The following is a 24,749-nucleotide window of genomic DNA, read 5'->3' on the forward strand; positions in this document are numbered from 1 at the left end:
CGGTCATCGTGAAGGCATGGTGATGGCTAGGTGGGCTCCGCTGCACTGAATAGTATCCTGAAATCGACAAAGTGACGAATACAAGTGTCACTTTCGAAGTATATACTCTCGTTTGTTTATTCTTACTTCTTGAAACCCTAATTTTTATCCTATCCTTCATTTTATCATAACTTGAGTTTGGGAGATGCAATTTTTGAGCCGTTTGTTGCGTTGGAATCGTATTTTCCTTCTCCTACTCTCAGGATGTTCCAAAAAGTGCTCTGATGAAGCCTATTTAGTGAACACCCCTCATCAATACTCTATTACACAATTTGTCGCAAGTAAACATGCTACCCTGTTTCACCTCCCTAAATAAGCAAGTCGAAACAGGGGGGGCATATAGCTACTCACAGATTTCATCACTTTCCCTAGTAAGCATTAGGTGATTTTTGTGATCTAACGTCTGTTTTGTAGGGTGAGGTTCCTAACTGTGTACTGCAGATACCGCTGGGGGCTTCGTCCGACGACTTATGGATATATCCTTTTTCAAATAATGTTTACTTTTCTGTACTTTAGCTTGCATATGCACGTAGTACTCATATGACCGCTAAAGTGGGGGCTAAATGTAGCGTTGTAAATTGTACGCACTCGCTAGGGTGGTACAATTTCGCACCTAGTTTAGCACCCGCCTTAGTGCATTTTGCATTCTGCATTGCATTTCTCCTTAAACACTTAATTAATCAAATTAATTAGGTCTAAGGCCCTATTTCATCATTCTCTACATCATAAAGTTGGGCCCTTTCACTAAAGTGTGCCCTTCGCATTTTATTCTTCCAATACACCACTTAATCAAAAAAACCCTAATTAAGTCCTATTTCGGACTTGGGGGCTTGGTTTCGGGGTCTAAACATCTCGAAATCACCTGTAACTTCGGGATTCTCTCTAAAATCATCATATCCGAGGGCCCTGAAAATTTGGTGAAAAGTTGTCGGGACCATGGCGCCCGTGCAACATGGTCCCGGACATTTTTCCCAAAATTTTGGGAGCACGATCCAATCATAAAATAAAGCTTAACCCCAAGAAATTGGCGGGATATTCAATCTCTAGGTCGGCCAAAATACGAATTTACGACGTAGGGTTTCATACATAAAAGCTCTCTTTCCTCATTTGAAGAGGATCGGATTTTTGTTTCCAGGAACTTCATATGCAGCGAAAGAGTAGATCTTTGAGGACTTCAACAACATTCAACTCTATCAAGCATCTATCAAATTCATTCATCCACTTAGGGCTTGGAAGACATTGAAGAACAATAGGAGATTACCGACTGAAGATTGGCTTGTACTCCTCCCTTGAGGGTTGGGTATGATTTCATATTGTTTTCATGTCTTTACATAAGCTTTGATATATCATTTATGCATGCTTTAGATCACATTGCATCTTGATTTAGAGCATTTGCGTTATCATTTACAAGCAATTAGGGTTTACTTTCTAGGTTGCTCTAGTTTGCTTTCTTGCATTTTGGACCTTGCACACACACTAGGTCTGCACACACAATACATTTTACAAAACAACTTGGCTATTCGTGGAGGTGGAAATCACCGAAGCGGGGGTTTGACTAAGGCAAAACCCTATATAGCCGCCCCTCCCCCTTTTCAGATATTATTGCAGGTTTCGGGATTCGGACGACGCCGCGGGACACAGATCCGGAGAGAGAAAGCTAAGACAGAACCCTGTGTGAAATTGCAGCTCAGAAGACCGGGACAGGGGCGCTGGGCGCCCTGGTCCTGCCAGGACAGGGGCGCTGGGCGCCCTGGTCCCTGGGAGAGAGGCGCTGGGTGCCCTGGTCCTCCGGACAGACAGCATTCCGACAACTTTCTGACAGTGTTTCAGGGTGCAGAACAGTGGTTTCCGGTGCAGTTTTTAGGACAGTGGCGCCCGCGCCCCCATCCGGAACATTTTCAGTTCGATTTCGACTCCGGGTACATATCTGCATTCTTATTTTATCCTTACATTTATAGCTGTTCATTGCTTAATCTCAATTCTGCAAACTTGTTACTGGTTCATACTTACATTTTGAGGTTAGGGTTTGAACTTGTATCATTTTAGCTTTCAATTTCAACAAGGGAATAGAAATCCTAATAGATATCCCGTGGCTCTCTCTTTCACCAAAAGAAGTAGCCAATTGTGCGATATCTCTAGGCTCTTTCGTATTCCGCAATGTGTGTCAAAAGGTATGATTAGGGTACATTGACCTAGTCTCGCTTTTTACCCTACACAACTTCTTTCCTTGTTCACATGTTTCTGCACTAGAATCTTGACTTCTTTAAAGAATTCATGGAGCTCCCAATCTATGATGGTCAGAATAGAAAGAATCCTATAACAATATGGATCCATTTGTTGTCTACCACAGATGATACCTATGCATTTTTAGATGCCTTCTTATCCCCTACAATGTAGGATTTGAGTCAAATAGATACAGATTCAATCACTCGCTTTTCAACAATACAAATTTCTTGGATGACATCCAATGTTCTCCTATGTGATTGGTATCTAGGGCCAAAATTTTCTTTCATTAGAACTCATGGGTTCACTGAGGAGCCTTTTCGCCTCTCGCAGTCCATTTCGGATTGCACTTTGGCCCCATAGATGTTCAGGTAGATGGTCATTATTGAGTGATGCATAGGTGCGGGGAGGCATGGGGTTGCCATATTCAAGGACAACAAGATAATTGGACCCATTGTCATCTCTAAAAGACTCCATCTACAGGGCATGCTCACTTTAAAGCTGGTTCACCTAGGCCTTGTTGTTATTGATGACAAATGGAGTTATGACCTAGACAAATGCCTGGCCTCAAGAAAGAATCCTATAGTGAATGTACTATGTGGCCTTTCCTGGGATTCATGGAGAAACCCTCAGGAGGATAACTCGACATTATGTGTAAGTTTGTATCTCATCCCCAAGGAAGAAAGACCACCTTGGTTACCTTAAAAAGGTTTTCACCCTTAGATGCGTCCTTTATTTTTATTTTTTTGTGATCTAGAGCTGCCATTGACTGGTTTTCAGCATCGGATCTTTTATTTGGTTCATTTTTGCGACTGAGAGACTTGGCACTCCCTTGTTTGCAGACATCGTTATTTTGTTCACTGGTAGAGCCTGTTTCTGGGTTAATGGTACATAGGTAGTGGATAATAGATTCATCATCTGGAAAAATTGGTATATCATGTATTTCGTGTTCATCCCAGTCAATGAGGTCGGGAAAGATAAGTGGTAAGGAATCGTTTGGTGGATCAAGTTCTGCTATTGTAAGTGTCAAGACAGAGGTTTCATCGTAATTGGTTTAGGTGTTAAAGAAGTTCAGGATTCCATCGAGGTCTTCGATGGTATCGTCCTCCGTATAGACTTGTTCATAATGTTTCTACTCACTTTCCTTAGCGTCATAGATATTCCGTGGTCCAAATTCAGGTAGTCTAATTTCTACGTTATGCTCTTCTTGAGAAAGGGATATGGAACTAGTATTTTTAGCGGTATCTTCAGTAGCATTTGAGCAGCTACCCCATTCATATTCATTGGAATCAGTCTTAGAGTTATCATCCCATATCTTTTCAGTGCTATAAACAGGTATGTTGTATGGTGAAAATAGATCTTTGATGATTGATACCAGTTTGTTGGCTTTTTCTAATTCTGCGTCAGATCCTGCTTCTATTCTTTGCATTTGTTTGTAGACTATTTCTTCCTAGGGAGGAATAATGATATTAGGAGGTAGTTCTGCTTTTTTAGATATTGGTGTTTGAATATGAGCTATTGCTGTAGATATGGCTTTCTTGTGATTGAGGAGTTTCTCATAATGTTGCTTCTGTTCTTGACATTCACGGTCCTTGCGGATTGTTTCTGTTGACTCAAATAGTGCTTCTTGCCAGGATTCTCCTTTATACTTCTTCTTTGCTTTCCATTGAGGTTTTGGATTCTTGCGTGGTATCTTTCTCAGTAGGAAAGTGAGTTTACAGCCCAATCCTGTTTTGTCTCTACTGAGCTGTGAAGGAAGGTCTATTGGTTCAGTGACTCCTTCTTTGCGTTTTCCAATAGGTCCTTTACCATTATATCCCATTTGTTGCATGATTAAGTAGCCCTTTCCATATAGGTGTGTTGGTAGAACTATTTCCAGAGCAGCGGCTCTGTTATCTTCTTCCTCATCTTTGTATAACCAGCTAAGGATGTCCTTTTCCTTTGATTCATGTGCTAGAGTACCGAGTTAGATGAAGGTACCATCAAATTTGGTGATGTGCTGAGTTACTTGATGTGTTGATGTTGTAGGTAATCCTTGAGATCTGGGTGATGTTGGTAAGTTAGCCAAACACATGGGTTCCAAAGAGTATTCCCCCATGCCTTGTTCTCTGATTTGCATTTTCTGCTTGAAATCTCCAAGTAATGATTCAGACTTTGCCTTTTGTAGATTTGATGTTGAGGATTTCTGTTTTTCTCTATTATGGGGAACCAAATTGTCTTGGGTTGCCCCCATTGCATTACAATGTTGAAATGGATTGTGATCAACAGATATAGAGACCTCTTGTCCGTTATAGGGAAATTTGACACACTGGTGATACGTAGAAGGCACTGCTTGCATTTCATGTATCTAGGGTTGACCTAATAAAATATTGTATGTGAGGTCTATGTCTAAGACCTGGCACATAGTATCTCTTCGTATGGGGCCAACTTGAATTGGTAACAATACTGTCCCTTTAGAGGATCTTTCCTCATCATCATATGCCTTTATAGTAATTTTTTTGCGTGGATCAATAGACTCCTCTGAGAAGCCTAATGCACAGATAAGTTTTAAGGTACATATATTAAGTCCAGCTCCTCCATCTATCAATACTCACTTTACTTGGTGTTTATAGACGATGACTTCAATATGGAGAGGAGTGTTATGCCCATGACTTAAGGAAGTATTATCATGCTCTGAGAAGGTGAGATTATGAGGCCCTGTCATATGAGCAACCATGGCTTGGAATTTGTTAGTATCCAGATCTTGAGGTACATTGGTTTCCAACAGTGCTTGTTCCAATATGTCTTTGTGTTTTGGCGACAGTTTCAGCAACTCTAGTATAGATATTTGAGCAGGAGTTTTGCGCAGTTGGCTAACTAAATCATATTGGATTTTTGGTAAAGTGTTTGTTGTTGGTGTGTGGCCCTTCAAGACATATTTCTGAACTCTGGTTGTTACATTGACAGATTCATGATTATGCTGGTCTCAGATTGTGATGACGTTTACATGATTGTCTACAGCTGATATGTGATTGATGGTGTTATTGTAGATGTGATTGATACGAGCTCCATGTGTATCGTTTGAGGTTGAAGCTCCATCTTTGTTGTAGTTTGGAAGAGGATTTTTAAAGGCTCCATGGTCACCATTTGTCTTGAGACCATCTACTATTAAATCACCTCTATCAATCATGTCTTGAACAATGTTTTTCAATCTCATGCAATCATTCATTTGATGCCCTTTGTTGCGATGAAAATCACAAAAGTGTGAGGCATTCCACCAAGGTGGTTTGATTTGTGGTTCATAGTTGCTGATTGCGGGCAAAGAGATAATCTTGTTTGCCAAGAGTTCTCTGAATGCTAATTCCAGTGATTGTCCCAATGGTGTGAAGACACGTTTTTGGAAATTGTTGGTGCCATCTCGTGAATTGTTATTGGGTCCTCGACTTGTGGTATTGTTTTGAGTATTGTTGGTGTTGTTTGTGTTGGGTTGACCTTGACTGGTATTCGGTGCATATGTGTTAGTGTCTGGGCTAGCACCTTTGGGGTTCTTTGTAGCTTGAGGATTTCCTGATAATGCGAGCACTGGCTGTTTAGATTTTGGATCATGTGATTCATTGCCTCCTTCGTTTCCATTGTTTTTGTTTCGAGCCCAGAATCTAGATTTGTCTAATTTGTTGTTATTTTGGTTATTTTAGTTTGATGAACCTGTTCCTTCTTTGAAGAGTTTGAGCGTCCCTTTCTTGATACATGCTTCTTCTACTTGAATGCCATTTTCAATCAGTTTAGCAAAAGATGGTATGCATTGGAGTTTGAGTCTGTAACTCATCTCACCATTCAAGTTGTCGATGAAAATTTCCATTTTCTCTTTTTCAGGAATATCTTGAGGATATCCTGAAACCATACGTTGCCAACATTGAAGAAATACCATGAACATTTCATTGTTTTTCTATTTAGTGTTACAGACGTCTAGCATGGTTATAGCATGTTGAATGTTATAGGAATACTGAGTGATGAATTTGTTGACTAGTTTGTCAAATGATTTGATAGGAGGTGTGATTTTGGATAACCATTCCATTGTTTGTCCTCCCAAATAACCTCATCAGATAGGTGTCGTCATGAGAGAATTCAAGGCTCATGGTACAAAATTCTCTAACATGATCACGGGGATCACTTTTCCCATCGTACTTGTCAAATTTAGGTACGTCTGAATTCAGAGGAAAAGGGATCATGTGCAATCTTTTGTCAAATGGATAAGGACAAATTTCATTTAGTGAATACCGTACTATTGTCCCTTGTTGCATATCTTGCATTTGTCTTTGTAACATTTGCATTTGTTGAGTAAGGGCAACCAAAGGCTCATTGTTTTATCGAGGGAAGAGTTCTTCCCTTGCATTAATCCTGGGTTGAAATGGTGTATAGAACGGTATGTTTTGCTCGGGGATGTGTTGTGCAAGAATTTCTTGCTCAGGGTCACGTGCATCTTCTTCTCTTTGTCTTTCTTGATATTCATAATTTTGAGATCTTGTTTGAAAAATGTTTGGGTCAAGGTCCTTAGGAATTTTAACTCCTTTGCTTGTGAGCATGAGCAAGTATTTCTCTTTGTCATTTTCCATGAGTCTTTCTATGATTTTTTGGAACAAAGCACTTTCTTGGCATTCCTGAAGAAGTTCTTCAGAAATTTCAGTATCCTCTAGATGTGGACCTTCAAAAGGATTTGATAACCTCTGATTCATACTGGATTCTGCTTGTGTCTTGCTTTGTTTGTTTTGTTGAGAGCGAGTAACAGGCATTTTAGTAGAAGCTTTCTGTGATAAAGGGCACAAAATCCTCTTCAATATGTTGCTCGGGGGTTGGTGGTTCAAATCAGGGTATGTTGCAAGTGATGCACTCGTCGGGAAATAATGCCGGATTGATCTTTCCTCCACGATTTATGATTTGACTGAATGCGGATTTTTGACAATATGCCCTAGTCTTCAAAGGTTCTTTGTCAAATTCATTGGATTTGTTCTGGATATAAAGTTTGACGTGATGAAGGAATGTGCGATGAGATTTGAAGAGTTGACGATTGATGTATAAAAATTTATTTCTTTTGACAAATTTGGAAAAACTTGGTTGTTGTTTCTTCAACGTGGTGTTACGATAAATATTCTTTCTTCTCAGAATATGGGGATTAGTCATGCATAAGTGATTTAATGGTTTCCTTTGAATTGTTTTGGATTTATTTGATCTTGTTTTGAAAACTCAAGTTTTACTTTATCAAAGTGAAGGTTTAGATGCCCCCTCGTGACAAAGCATGTCAAATGACATCGATAAAGTCTCCCGATATGGAAACTTGATTTGACAACCTGAGATTTTGAACAAGTGTTTTTGAGATATAATCCGTAAGATGATAAAGGACCTATTCGTCACGTGCGATGATGTTTCCCAATTTTGATAGGATAGATATGTTTATCGTGCGATAAGTTTTGGATTCTGGACAACTTTTGTTTTGACACAAAATTTGCTCAAGAAATAGTTTTTAAAGCTCTGTTTTTGATACTCTGGTTTGATGAAAATGAAGCTGATGAAAGGATGTTTCCAAAAATTCTTTCTAAATTTTTAAAATTTCCCACTGTTTTGCCCCTTGTTTTTCTAGGTTTGATCACGCGCTAAAACAGAGACCGAATGCGCTACAGAAATTTCTTGATGCGCTAGGGAAAAGACTGCGCTAGACTGCTTGGTCTACACACTAATTGGTTAAGACTGTTAAAATTTATTTTCTATTGTTGCTTAAAAGATCATGTGCTAGTATGGGCCTTCCACGCGCTAACTGATAAACCTGATGCGCTAGAGGTTGACTCCCATGCTCTAAGCTGATGCTTTGACGCGCTAGACTATTTTTCAGATGCGCTAATTGTTTTAACGTTGTTTCTAAATTTTGTTAAAGTGCTACTGTTAAATCTGGACACGCTAAAGTGAAGGTTTGATGCGCTAAAAGATGTATCACATGCGTTAAGAAGTTGTTCTCACGTGCTAGACTGCCCTGATATTTTCTTTTGTTTGGTTGTTGCAATTTTTGAATTTGTTTTTGAGTTTTCAGTACTGATAGATGATTTTCTGAAGTAATAAATGCAAACACAGCACCAAAGAGACAACCCTTTTTCTTAATCTAACAATAAGTGTATGTTCTGCGAGGATGTGTTCAAATCCCAAATTTTTTAACAGGTTTGGATACAAATAATACACTTCAGAAAGACTCTTTATTCAAGGGTCATAAATAATACCATAGCCCACTAGTCTCGATACTCCGTCAACTCAAACAGTTGTGTCACCCCTTAGGGGGCGCCCATTTTTTTGCCTTTTGCCAGAAATTAACCCAAAGTGAATTACTTCACAATTGAGTAGTTATCTTGGGAGATATATGGTGAGTGATCTTGGGGGCAGATTCTTCCCCACCCTTGCACTATGATATTATAAATGTTTGGTTACTGACTCAGCTCAAGGTTTCTACTTCTAAGGTTTGTAATCAGGATTCCTATTCGGCCGTCAGTGATAAACTCCCTCAGGAGGCTTCCCAACCTTTAGAACAAAGGCTTTACGTATCTCAAGGATACTGGGGGAAGGCTAATCACTACGCGCAACCGTTGAAAAGGACTTTTGTCACTTTCCACTTTTGATTATAGTGGGTTGGAACACTTGGCGTCAAAGTCATTTCTCACTTAGGTCGTTCCCTTCACACCGGCCATAAATGGCTTTAAGAGTTGATTTCAACCCCTCAGGAAGGCAGACCTACTAAAGGGTTTTATTTACTTGAAATACCGAAAGCATAAGAGTGGTTTGACTTTTTGGTCATCCAATTAAGGGGAGAGCATATACCTTCCACTTTTGAGACAAGGCAAACAAATTTCTTTTTACCTTTCAAGTCAATGATTTTCTAAGATCTATATGGAGATGTTGCCCCACAAAACATGGTGTTCTTTTTATTTTCCTTAAAGCAATGATTATCTAATCTAGCAAAAGAACTTGGTCAACAAAAGAAAATCGGAAAAGGGGAAGAACTTCCCTTTTTGATTGTAAACAAAAACTTTTTAAGTGTGGTTCTTTTCCTTGCAAAAATTTAAAATGAATCATTTTATACACCAAAGGATGGTGAGGTTCTTTTTAAAGCTACTTTCGCAAAAAAGAGAGTTTGTTTTGTTCTTTTTATAGCCCAAAATATAGTTTTTCTCCTATGAAAGCAAGAATTTTTTTGATTGTGGTTCTTTTTATAGCCCAAAAATAAAGTGAGCTCAATTTTATCCAAATAGAAGTAAAAGAATCCCAAGCTTTTTACTAACTTAACTAAGTTAGCAAAAAAAAATAAAATTCTTTGCAATTTTGTCAATAAAATCTAAGTTCCCCTGCAAGAAAATGTTAAAACCCTGCAAAAGTCAGTCAAACTGTTAGAAACATTTTTGGTTTGGTTACAAATTTTGATTTTGTCTTGGTTTGTGATGTGCTACAGAACAAACTGTATGCGCTACAATATGATAGTGATGCGCTACAATATGACAGTGATGCGCTAGACTGTTCTCAAGATGCGCTAAGCTAATTTTCGGATGCACTGCTCTATTTTTCTCCCGCGCTGAGACCTACAGGAAAATATTAGTGGGATGATGCGCTATAGCAAAGACCTCACGCGCTAGAAGATGGACCCAACGCGCTGAACAGTAAGCGGGATGCGCTAGGCTGTTAACCAGATGTGCTAGGGAATGCTTCCCATGCGCCGATTCTTACTTTCTGTGTACTTGCAAAAGAGGTTAAATTCAAAAACCAATTTGATATATGGGGTCGTGCCCCATGGTGGGCACTAGAAATGTATGTAGGAAAAGTGGGTCGATAGAACTTAAAATGTGAAAAATGAAACCTAAGGAGCCTTGCTCACACACCCACATGACTTCTTGGTGCAAGCTATGGAGTCATGAAGTATGGCTCAGCTTCCTAAGGTTGGTTCCATGGTTCTCTATCTCACAAGGTCCCTCAAACCAATGTCTTTGCTCTCAGATCACCGAGCAAAGTGGTTTAGGGATGACAAATGCAAGAATGAGGGATGCTTTGGTTGATTTTAAGATGAAATGCATCCTAAACTATGCATGATCCTATAAATGCAATAAACTAGATTATAAGATGACAAGATTAGTAGCAAGACTATCCTAGTATGATATACTGGTCTATGATTAAGCTAAATGATAAAGAAAATACTCTAAACATGCATATTTAGATTAATTCCTATTGAAAAGAGAGGCTAAATGATGAGCACAAATGATATATTAAATCTTGGATGGATTTTAGTATAAGTATGATGCTAAAGACTTGGATGATTAAAATGGAGGATAGAGAGCTCTATTTATAGCAAAAATAGGGCAATGAATGGCCAGGATTGAAAGAGGTAATCAAGGGTTGAGTTTGAAAGTTGGGAATCCATGTTCACAATTTTCACCAATGAAATGGTGACAAATGTCAACATAAGGTTGGGTTGAGAAGAGATGTAAGAAGCATTAAATGATTGAGAAGACCTCATGGTTATCTTAGGGGGTAAGGGTTATGGTTAAGTTAGGATTACCCATTGGATAAAGGTTTTACCCAAAGGATAAACTCTTGTGCAAAGGATTAAGGATAACCATGGTCAAAGCAATAGATGCTTGATGAGACCCTTGGGTTACATGGAGGTTGAGTTTAGGGAAATTCTTTAATCATGCTAGAGGGTTGAGTTAACCATTAACGGTTTGGGAGACTTTCAAAGATAAGTGGTTGAAGCCTTTAAGGGTTTTCAAAGACTTTGAGGGTTTGAGAAGTGACTTCCCCTTGCTTAGGGATGTGACAAAGTTTAGGAAATGGGTTAGGTTAATTTAGAAGTGATTAGAAGAGTCTAGAAGGGGTTAGGAATAGGGTTTAGGAAGCAAGTGGGAGATGTAGGATTTTGCAAGTGGATGGAGGGATAATAGGATTTAATTGAATAAAATGAATTTAATTCAATTTGGTTGCAATTGGGGAAATTAAATAAATTAGATTTATTCAATTTAGGATAAACTATTTAATTAAATTTGAATTTAATTAAAAAGTGGATAGGGGATTTAATTGAATAAAATGATTTATCCTATTAAATGGTAAAATAGGTCTAGTGAATTTAATTAAATAAATGGAGTAATTTCCTTAATTAAATAGAGGAATGTGAGTAATTCAATTAAATTGGATTTAATTAAATGGAGAAATGAACATAAGATATTCATTTAGGAATATGGTCATTTTTATACATCTACAATATCAAATAATCTTCAATAACCTTCTCAATATCCTTAATGAATATCAACAATCTCTTTCTATTGAAATGTCAACAATCTTTCTTTCTACTGAAATGCCAACACTTTGACCCCTTTTCAAAATGTTTTTGTGTATGTTTTTCCAAAATCCTAAAGTCTTCTCAATTTATTACTAGTTTGACACAAAACGAAGACACTTCAAACACACTTTATCCCTAAGGTCAAATGGTCAGTTGTGATAATTTCAGCCCACATCTTGATATTTCTTCAACTTTGGTACTACATACCTTATGAATCCCGCCGTAGTAGGTAAGGATATGATATACCATGTCTTGCACGAGCATAACAAATAGATGATCCCTATGATGGGGGAGTCACCATTTTTATCAAGCTACAAGTAGCCTTTCAAAAAGCTATGTTTCTACTCAAGGAAATATGTATGGTGAGTATCTTGGGAGCAAAACCATCTATGCTCTTGCATTGAATTTATCACAAATATTCTCAATCAATAGAACAGGTGAGCTTCTACATAAAAAGGTGTCTAATAATTTTTGATGTTTTTGGACATAAGTTCATTCTACAGCGACTCACTTAAGAGCCTTGTAACTTGTGGTGGGGCCCATTTATCCTTTCGGCAAGTTACACTGTAGGAACAACTATACCCAAGGCTACAACTTTCACTCACACCTAATTTCTATAGTGGCTTGAAGGATTTATTGCGCGAGGTTGTTCCCAAGAGTGATGTGTCTCTTGGCAGACCTCTCTTAAAAAGATAAAATTTTGAGTGTTACTAACACTTTTCTCTTGCACCTAGGACCACGAAAGCCAAGGGAGAGGATAGTGTGTGTTAGAAGTAGGACCACTCGACAAAATTTTTGCACAAGTGTGCCAATCACCAAAAACACTTGTTCTTTTTAATTGATTTTCATTGCAATGTGATCTAACTATTTGGAGATGTTACTCCAACAATCATGATGTTCTTTTTAAATTCAAAAGGCAAAATGTTTTGTAAACTAGGAACTTTGAAATCCTGGTCAACTGAATTAAAAACACGTCTTGCTTGAAGTAAAATCATTTTTGAACTTGAAGGAAAAATGGCTTGTTCTTTTTAGTTTTGCCCAAAACGAAATGTTGATCGTGAATTTCTTTAAGTTGATGCAAAAAAAAAAAAAAATTGTTTTGTTGATTTTTTTTAAGCACCAAAAACGAAGTTTGAAGTTGATTTTAAGCACCAAAATGAAGTTTTTTTTCCTAACTTGCAAGAAAAACAAAGTTTGTCTTGTTGATTTTAAGCACCAAAAATGAAGTTTGAAGTTTGATTTTTAAGCACCAAAATGAAGTTTGAAGTTTGATTTTAAGCACCAAAATGAAGTTTGAAGTTTGATTTTTAACTTTAAGAAAATAAAGTGAATTTATTTATCCTAACTTAAAAGATAAAGTTAGCAACATAAATTAATTGACTTCCTAAGTTTAATTTCTAAAATCCTAAAAAAATGGGGTTAGTAAAAACCTGCACAAAAGATAACAAGTTAGTAAAATCCGCATCTTTGGTGGGCTTCTACAAGCCTAATTTTTTTGGTTTTTTAATTACAAGGTATTTTTTTTACAACTCTCTGTTACAATAGCGCTACTCTATGTGGAAACAAAAACACTATTTAACACGAAAGTGTTAAATAACACACGAAAACGCTAAAAAAAATGCAAACATGCCAAAAGAAGAACCAATAGCGCTAAAAGAACTCTGTTAGACAGAATTAATCCTGTCGAACAGAGAGCCAAAAGCACTAAAACTAAGAATGATAGCGCTATTCAATGGTCAATAGCACTAAAAGACCGAAAATAGTGCCAGTTTAGAGACAATAGCGCTATTATTAGGAACAATAACGCTAAAGTACCAACTTTCGAAGGCGCTAGAGCGTGAATGAAAGTGCTAAAGCGCGACCTGTGTGTAAATTTAAATCATGAAAAAAGTTAGTAGTTTTCAAAAATGGTTGCTCTTGATTCACATCGGGTTCACCAAATGATGCTCTGCAAAAAGGATTTAGAAAATCTGGTTGATGGCAACACACACAAGAACACACAAAAAAAAAGGTTAGTGTTAACCAAAGATTATTCTAAATAGGCATATCAAGACAGACACTATAAGCAAAATAGAACATTTAACAAAGACAACAAATGCAACAAGGCATCTCCAAATGCCTTCTACCATGCTTGTAGCTCCTCTTCCCTTGTTCCTCTCCTCTCCAAGTTTCCAAATGAGTGTAGCTCTCAACAACTTTTTGCACTATGGATGTCTTATGGAGATTTAAGATTGAAATGCTTTAAACTATGCTATGCAAGTGTAAAACAAATTAACTATGAGATATTATGAAATGAACTAAGATTAATTTTAGTCCAAAATAACAATATGAGTGATTATGCTAAAATGCTCTCTAAAATTCACAATAAGTTAAATGCATACAAGTTTTCAGGATCCAGATTGTGAAGAAAGGAGCTCTATTTATAGGTAAAATGGAGCAATGGATGGTTGAGATTGAGTGATCTCAACAAGGGTCAAGATTGAAGGGATAATGATCCATGTGAAGACTTTCAACCCAATCCTAGGATGACAAATGTCAACAAGAGATGGGTTGAGAGGAGAGGGAATAAGCATTAAATGCTTGACATGACTTGAGGGTTAACTTGTGAGTTAAGGTTAATGTTGAGTTGAAAGAATAAAGCCATTATCCAATAAATAATGTCTATATTCAATGGATAAACTCTTGTGTAAGAGTTAGTGAGAATAATCATGGTCAAAGCAATAAATGCCTGAGAAGACACATGGGTTAAATGAAGGTTGAGTTTAGAGATAAAGTCTCTAACCATGGGAGCAAGTGGATTTAATCATAAATGGTTATGTAAGAGCCATTAATGGTCATGTAAGCGCTATTAGTGGTTTGGAAGACTTTAGGTGTTAGCTTATTGAACACATAAAGCATTAAATGCTTTTCAAAGACTTTGAGGGCTTTGAAAAGTGACTTCAAGTTGCTTAGGAATGTGGCAATAATTAGGGGATGGATTAGGCTGATTAGGAATGATTAGAAAGTGGTTAGAAGGGTCTAGAAGGCAAGTGGGTTTGGTGGGTGAGGGAATATAGGATTTAAATTTAAATAAAATTAATTTATTTCAACTTGTGGTTGCAACTTGCATTTGTAGGAGAATGTAAGTGAGGGGAGGGGGGGAATTTAATGATTTAAATAAATATTTTATTTATTTATTTAAAAGAGGAAAGGGGATTAAATAAAATAAATAAGATTTATTCATTTAATTGATTGTGAATTTGGTTTAATGAATTAAATAATTTATTTAATTAATAGGAGAATGTTTGAAGATGAAATTAATTAAATGTTAATTTAATTAACTGATTGGCTAGTGGGTTTATTAATCAAATAAATAACAAATATTCATTTAATTAAAATGGACAGATTTATGTGACTACAGTATGTATATCTGTATATATGAATATATCTATATATAGATATACATACATACATACATACATATACACACATATATACATATATACATATACATACATATATACATATACATATAGATATATACATACATATATATGTATATATAGATATATATATATATATATATATATATAGATATATATATATATATATATATATGTATACATACATATATATACATATATGTATATGTATATGTGTGCGTGTGTGTGTGTGGTGTGTGTGTGTGTGTGTGCATTTGAAGTTCAGATTAGTTTATCTAATTCTAGTATGGGATATACATTTGTATATAAATATTTTAGTAAGTTTGAGATCTATTATATATTGGAATTGGCATGATGAGAATAATTCTGATGAATATTGTCTACCCATTTAATAAACTTATTTCTGTTACAAGATGGACGTTTTCAAAAATATAAATTGTTGGGAAGAATATTAATTCATTTAAGAATTGATTTTGCATGCTTTGCAAATAAAGAATGTCTAGTGTTTTAAAATTTTGTTTGTAAAAGTTTATTGTATATGTTTTAAGGGAAATGTTGTGATTTGTTGAATTGTTTTAGTAACGAGTCTCGACCCTGAGGATGTTTTGTTATAGTGGTATGGTCTTGATTTTTTTACTGCATTTGCCCTTCATATGGTCTCATGATGTGAGTTGACCATGATGTAAATTGTATTACCTCCTGTTGGTTCAAACTTTGGTAGAGGTTTTATGTAACCATGTTTGTTTTCAATTGTGCTTGAACTGCTTGAGTGTTGTTGGACTTTGTTTTCTTTCTTTGGAGTTCTTTGGAGGTTGTGTTGTTTCATGAGGGAGAGTGGCTTCCGAGTGGGGGCTGGGGCCCAAAGTGGTTGCCAAGATAACCCCTCGGAAGGTGGATAATTAAGTGATAACCTAATAATTTATTAGGGGGTTGGGTAGTTTAAAAAAATAAGAAAGATTAATTGTGCTCCGCTCATGGTTGAGTGGTCGTAGAGACTTAGGATGCAGTAGGAAGACCTGGAATGGAAAAACCAACTACCTTGTCCTCAGAAAAGGTTTGTTGGGTCTGCATGAGTGATTGGATGGGGGTCGGGGGTTTGGGAGAGGCTACCAGGATAACCCAGGATGGGGGCCGGGGGTTCGGGAGAGGCTGCTAGGATAACCCAGGATGGGGGCCGGTGCCTATGGAGGCCTTCCAGAATAACCCATTCCAAACCATGCGATGACACTCTTCCCTTATGTTCACTAATGTGTAAACTTGTTGGTAACACTTGGAGCATTCTTATTGGAGTCACATCTGTATGTTTATGTCTTATGTGGATACTCAGTGAAATGTTAGACCATGCATTGCATTCTTTGTGGTTTTCTTGAGGGCCTTATTTCTATCTCCTAGCACAGAGGGGTGGTTCCTTTTGGGCCACATGGTTGGGTGGTAGTTCCTGTTTCCATTGGGTTTTTTGTTCCAGTCTAGCGAGGATTGGCTTCACACATTCTCTAGCTTGCTCTTTTGGATTTGGACAGCTCAATGTACCTATTGGATTTTCTATGTGCTCTCTTGGATCTTTTATGTATATCTCTTGGATTTTATGTGGTTAGATGTATCATATGCTTATGTAAGCCTTCATGGAAATGAGATAAACATGATGTAATACTATGAAGACCTTGTGATGTAAATGCAGTGTAATGTGATGAGACTTAGATGGTAGGGTTTATATCTTTAATTAGAAACTTTGATTTAATGCAAATAAATGTGTTATTATGAATGTGGCTTAGGAATTTTTATGTTTTTAAGTGTAGGTGTATGATTCAATAATTGCTTACTTTTATTTAAGTTCATGAATGTATAATGATATCTTATGCGAATTAATTGACCTTAGTAATGATTAGTTTAATTAAGTAATCCAAGTTGGGAAACCCTATAGGAGTTGTAGTTTAAGTCTTCCTCTCGTGCAATTAAATGCTATCTTTCATCTTAATGCAATCATATGTCCATTATTTTTTTTAAAAAATAAAATATATCCACTCTTTTTCGAGTGTTTTAGTTGAATCCTTTAGGGTTCCTTAGCGGGGCATTACAGGAAGAGTTTTAAGAGAAATGTTATAAAGGTTCAGTGAAAAATATTTGGGATACAAATTCAAGAATGATCAATGCTTAAATTAGGTCCAAGTACTTTTGGTATGTTGTCTATATTAATGTGCCCAAACTTTATACATACAATAATTCATTTTTAATAATTTGAATTATTGGTAAGGTGTTATCAAACAATTTTAATGATGTTTCTTGTGTTATAATTTGATCACCATTATGGTGTTGTTATTGGATTTGACCAAAAATTGCCTTGGATATTAAAAATAATAATTAACGAATATAAATCTCATATTTATAGAATATATGGAAATAACTTATGATTTCTCTATTTTAAGAATTATGCTTAGGAGTTATATCAAATCAATTGATTACACTAACAAAAAATTTTAGAATTGAATAAAAGATTTTAAATTATTATAAAACAAAAAAAATGAAAGTAGAATAAAAGAAAATCAAAACATGAACATTTATTTACAATTGACAAACTCAATTTGAAAAACTCCAATATAAAAATTGATTATATCATTACTCTTCAACTAAATCTACAAATCATGAAAATTATAAAAAAGGGCTCCAATAGAACAATTGAGCTTCTATGGACTCAACTTGTTTCTCCTATAATGTCCTCTCACTCTTTATTTTATGAAACTGGAACGTATAACTTATTATTCTTTATAAACTTATTCCATTATTTTTTTGAAACTTTTTCCATTATTCTTTTGAAACTTATTCCGTTATTTCTGAAAGTTCATAAATATCCTTGATCATATGATGGTTTGGTAGGTCCTTAGACAAATTTATGTTAAACACAACATGATTTTTTTTGGTTGAACAAAGCATGTTTATATAATGTAGCATAGCTCCTCCATTGTGCAATAACGTCTAATTAATCTGGTGCTTAATTTTTTTTTACTAATAACAAAAAAAATGTATTGAGTGTTAGTGTAGAATAATAATAAAAACTACTAATGGGAGTTAGTGCAATGATGAAACAATAAATAATTAATTGAATGAAGTGAAGAGTTCTTTTTTTAGACTAGCTATGACAACAAACCTTTCTACTTGACCTTTTGGAAAAAGAGCCTCGATTACAAAGCTGTTCAAAACTTGCAATACGAACTACATAGATTATAGAGTAGGTTTTGAAATCCTTATTTGTATCCATAAACTCATAAATGAGACCTTATGAATTGAGGAGAATGCATTTATGAAATCCCAATCACCTAAGGATTTGAAAAAAATTCTCAATAATTTGAGATTGAGATCATTAATTTATCTTTGGTGTTATTTGAAAGCTAACTATTGAAATTTCAAATAATTAACACTATTAAGTTATAACTTTGTAAGCTCTTTCTTTTTCCCGACATCTTTTTTATTCTAGAATTACTAATAAACACAATTTCTAGTATTTTGTAAAAACTAATTGAACGTATACCCATATTATACAACTTAATGTTTGTGTAGATACATCAATTAAATAAGAGATGTCAATTGGAAGTGATAATAAGTATGGATAAACACATGCTTCAAGGTTCATGAAGAGGAGATGAACATTTATTATGATACCTTTGGGACCATTAAGTGGTCCTATGGATGTAAAGTTGGATTCATTTGATTTTTGTGCCTTTTCAAAAGGAACCCAAGTTTCCTAAAATGTGCAAATATAATTTATTAAAAAATTGTCTTTACTTTCAAATGTTCATGATTTGTGCAAGTGATCTTCAATTGCAATCACAATTTTTTTATTTTGTACATATTGAAAAGTAAAATTACTCATGTTTTGGTGTCTTTTAAATTATTGATGATGAATTTTTTCAATTACTAATTCTTTCAATATATTTAACTAGTGATCTAAATACATAAAATCATGTGTTAAACAATTCCCCCTATCGAAAATATAAAATCATCATTATTCTTAAGTATTTGATATATTATATTACCACTTTGATAGTAGCATGTTGAATAACCATTGCTAGAATCCAGTCCCATCAACGTCTCCCATCTTGCATTCAAGCTCAACATTATTACACCGATATAAAAGATTATAACATTGATCACTATTACAAGGTTGTACAAGATTATTACAGACTATTCAAAAATGTCATCAATACATTATGAATCATGTGGCTGGTTATGTGGATCTTTAAAATGAATTCATTTGATTTTTGTGCCTTTTCAAAAGCAGTCCGGGTTTTCTAATATGTGCATATATAATTTATTAAAAAATGTTTTTATTTTCAAACACTCATGGTTTGTACTAGCGATCTTTAATTGCAATCACTTTTTTTTAATTTTATTTTGTACATATTGTAAGGTAAAATTACTCACTTTTTAGTGTCTTTTAAATTATTATTGATAGATATTTTTCAACTACTAATTCTTTCGATATATCTAATCAATGATCTAAATACATAAAATCATGACAACTATTATATCATGTTTATGTTTAAATACTTTCCCCTGGCTAAAATATAAGATCATCATTATTGTAAAGTACTTGATATATAAAATTATCACATTGATAGTAACATGTTGAATAACAATGTGGAATCCATTCCCATCAACATCTCCCATATTGCATTCAAACAAGATTATTAAACCGATATAAAGACTATACCACTGATCATTATTACAAGGGTTTAAAAGATTATTATACACTATTCAGAAATGTCACCACTACATCATGAATCATGTGGCTGGTTAGGTGGATCTTTAAGTTGAATGCATTTAATTTTTGCACCTTTTCAAAAGTAATTCGAGTTTTCTAAAATGTGCATACATAATTCATTGGAAAATCATGTCTTTATTTTCAAACTCTCATGATTTGTGTAAATGATCTTCAATTGCAATCACATTTTTATTTTATTTTGTAAATGTTGAAAGGTAAAATTACTCATATATCAGTACCTTCTTAATTATTACTGATAGATTCTTTTCAACTACTAATTCTTTCATTATAATTAATTGATAACCTAAATACACAACATCATTACAACTATTGAAACACGTTCATATATCAAATACTTTCTTCTAAATAATATATAAAATTATATGATTATCAAGCATTTACAAGGTTGATAATCACATGTTGAGTAGCTAATGCTGTAATCCATGGACGCGTCTATTCTGGCTTCGAAACGACAGTACGGATTGACTAACACGCGTGTTAGTCGTGCGTTTTACACCGTCGATTTTGCAATTAACGACTGCGATTGACTAACCTGTCACTAACATGTTGTATGAAAGATCCATTTTGAAACCAAAATAGACGGAACCGTAATCCATTTCCATCCACATCTCACATCTCCCATCCTGATTCAAACAAGATTATCAGACGGATAAAATAGATTATAACACTGATCACTGTTACAGTGCTGCAAAAGATTATTACACTGAATATTAAAAAATGACATCAGTACATCGTGAATCAGGTGGCTGGTCAATCTATGTATGAAGTCATACAAAATAATTGCATAGTTTAAACAATACATTGAATTGATTCACTGTAAATGGGTATCTTTGACAGAAGAATAAAGATAGGTAGTCATTTCTTGAAAACAACTGCATATATGATAGTGATAGCCAATCAATTTAATGTCCCTCTATTCAAAAGCAATCAATTTTAATGAATAATACCTGCTCCTAGTAAAGTCTAATCAATTATCTCTTCTGGCAATCAATTTGTCTTTAAAAGGCATTGTCTGATTCATGCTTTGTTTCTGTGGACTGTACTCCACAAGTAAGATGAGTACCACGGAGATGAGATTCATGTTTCCACAAATTGAATAAGACTGGGGCATCGTACATGATTGGGTCTTCATTAGACTTTTTAATAAAATAATTTTATGTAAAACTATTAAGTAGGTATTCATGAGGTGGGTGCTTCCCATTTTGAGAACTTTAATTGCACATGACTCTACCTAAGTGATTGTCTGATGAAAGAGACCATTGTCTTCCATGACAGGCTATCAAGTTTTCACATGCTTAGCAATGATTTTGCCCTCATTACCCTTTTCTATGCATTAAATGGAAAACAGACAAGTTCTAGCTGGTTTGTTTAGAATATTCCTTTTGCACAGTTACATAGCAGCCTTAACTTTTGTTTGGTTCCACTTTTTCAGGTGGTGGGTTAGGGGTAGGCATTTATATTAATCTAAAAACAAAATAGGTGGAAATAGTCACATTCCAAACTTTAAGATAGGTGGGACATTAAATATCATACTAGAGGAAAAGAGGGAAAAAAGACTATTATGTAGTTAGAACTACAGGGTTAATTATAAGGGGGAGTTATGGTGTTATCTTTTCTACAGAGAGACTTTTTTGGCAATAGGAATGGGTTCCCAATTAGTAAGAGCACCATTACAAGTGTGATCATTAGTATGTTGTACATCTTTAAATAATCGAATAACAATGATGTGAGAAGAAATAGATGATGTAAGATGAGTAATATCTTTGATGTTTGGAATGCATAATTTTTTTCTATCATTCTTTTCCTCGAGTCATTTTTAGTTGATGCTGATAGGATTATTTAATTTTTAGATGTAATATTTGATTAACTTGAATTTAAAGAATAATTTGATTATTTACATCCTATACCTTAATTTGATTGAATCCTAATCTCATTACAAAATTTAGTTGATTGTTTTATCAACTATGCTACATTTTTGAAAATTCTATGTTTAATAGAATAGTCCACCAACTATCTATTATAAATAGATATTATAATTGTTTTGATCATTTGATTACTTACATCTTATATTTTAATTTGATTGTATCTTAATCTCACTAAAAAAATTTAATTGATTGTTTTATAACCCTATCACATTTTCTAAGATTCTATTTTTTTAAAATAGTCCACCAACATATCCTTGTGTTATTGTTTTTCTAACCCAGAAACTCATATCTAAAACATGATGACACATTATAACTCGTAGATTTCAATACTCCTAGGTGTAAATTTTTTTTGTTGACTATAGACATTACACTAAACACATTATCGTTAACAGTCAAACATTTATATAAAATTACCACGATGATGAACACATTGAATAGCAGATACACAGATACAAAATATTTATTCCCATCCTGATCTCCCAGCCTGCAACTATCAAAGATTATTACACACATATAAAATATCACGACACTCATCATTATTTCACTGACGATCCAAAAATGATCAGTGCATCGTGAATCATGGAAAATAATTTCACTGTTTGAACAGTTGAGTGGTTCAGTGAATTTGAATCATAAGATCTCTTTGCCAGGTTTGCACATTAAGTGCATTTTATATTGCCTGCCATTGAAATTATACTGCATTTTTCTGTAAACGAGGTGGAACACCACATTGGAAATTCGCTATATATTGGGAATGAATACACGACTGTCATACCCATAATTTTATGTCCATCTTCAACAAGCAATAAATTTGTCACTAAAAGGCATATCAGAGCTTGGTTCTATAGTCTTTACTCCATAACTAAATGGAGTACTACAGAACTGGCTTCACAAATTGAATAAAAATACATACGAGGCTTTTTAAAATATAAATTTTGTGTGAATTCTGATATGGAATGGCTTAAATCACACATACTAAGCTTATATTTTTAAGTTTAAAAGTATTGAATATTCAGAGTTGGCTGATATTTTTTAGATTTAATGCGTTGCTTAATGTATGTTGTCATACTAAGAATACACTTCTAAACTTAAAAGTGTTAAACATTCATAATTGACTAACATCTTCTAAGCTTAATATGTTGCTTAGTGTGTGTGGTTTAAGGCTGGTCGATATTGATAAACAAATTTTGTGTAAACTCATAATTACTATTTGCCTTGCAGGGAAGGTGTAAGTCTGTTTTGGTTATACAATTTAGAAGTTTTTTAATAAATGTTTTTTTTTGTTTAGAATAATTATTGATATTCTTTTAAGGTTTTTAAGGTTATTCGTTTAATTTTTTAAAAATTGATTGCATCAACTTGATCATGTGTATGATTTTTTAATATTATTTATTGAAGTTTTTGATTAAGAGTAAAAAATATTTTCAAAAGACTTAAACCTTATCTACAAGAAGCTATCATAAAGATACTACTAACCAACAACCACTAACCAACAACCACTAACCAACAAAAACTTAAGAACAAACATTCATTGATGTTGTGATGTATTAACCATTGCATTAATAACATGTTGTTTGAATTATCATTAATTAATGATTATAACTTGAAATAATTATTTTTTCATACCATAATCTTACAGATATAGGGATAGGAGACCACTCTATTGTATTTAAAAAAAACTAGACATTTGAATTTTTAATCAATCTTGTTCACATTTAGTTGAGCATTCGATGCATTTGACTTATTATTTAAGTGACATAGTTTCATGATTATTGTTTGGATTATATTGTGACATCTATTATTATGATCTATTGTGAAGTTTATCATTTATCATTTATTATGTCTTACTATTTGAATGCTCACTGATTGTGATGTAAAATATATATATGTTTTTCTTTGCAATATGAGTTGTTTGGATCCACTCTATACTAGTAACAAAGACATAACTTTGTTTGTATAATACAATAATTATAATAAATGTATATAACTTTTTTGGTATAGAATTTACAATTTATAATAATTTAATTATAGCTTTAATAAAATAATTAGAAAAGTGTGTTTCAAGTTTAAAAAAGAAGGTTTTGAACTCAAATATGAGAAAATTAAGATAAAAACAAAGCTATAGAGTTTCATTTATTATTTAAACATGTGAACAAGGAAATTATAGTTTGTGGAAGTTTGCATGTAATACCCAAATACATTTTTTATAAAATATAAAAAAATTAACTAAGCTTTCAAGCATTTGCTCTATTAGAGTTGCAATTTTTTTTAATGTTGATTTAAAAGATGCAAAATAAACATTAAGCTCTCTTTTACCTTTCTAACCATGCAATTTTTTCTACATTTCAAATGTACATTAAAATTTTGATCTCTTTTGCAAGCATCTTCATTTTTTACCAAAAACTTATTCATATTATGTTTGATGTCATTTTTTAATCTAATCATCTAAATTTGAACACACACATACAAATTTGATTTTTTTTTAATGTGTTAAATTAAAAAAAAATACTACATGTTGAACTAGTTAATTTTTTTTGTTAAAATGATAATACAAAATAGTTATTTTTAAAATCATTTTAGGGGGAGCATATGAGATATTATGTTATAATTTTTCTAACAAAAATATGATCACTTTGTGTGCTCACCTTATTTTAACTTCTTAGTCTTCACCATTTAAAAGAACTAGTTTAATAACTAGATTTTGAATAATAGAAATTATGACCAAGTGTTATATTTGAACATCAATTTATCATATATAAAATAAATTTGATTTAAAGTAATAAATGTAATAATTATATAAAGTAATAAATGTAATAATTATATAAGATTTTAATTGTATGTATTTATATTTGGTTGCTTGAATTAACTGATTTGATTTATATAATTTAAAAATAGAAATAATCAATCTCATTTGAATTATAACTGAAACTTAGAAATATATGCATTGTAGGTTAAAATTATATGTATTGTAATGTGATTTTAGAAAATGAGATTGTATTACAATTAATAAGACATATTATAATATT

Source organism: Cryptomeria japonica, chromosome 6 (genome assembly GCF_030272615.1).
Source record: "Cryptomeria japonica chromosome 6, Sugi_1.0, whole genome shotgun sequence".
Lineage (NCBI taxonomy): Eukaryota > Viridiplantae > Streptophyta > Pinopsida > Cupressales > Cupressaceae > Cryptomeria > Cryptomeria japonica.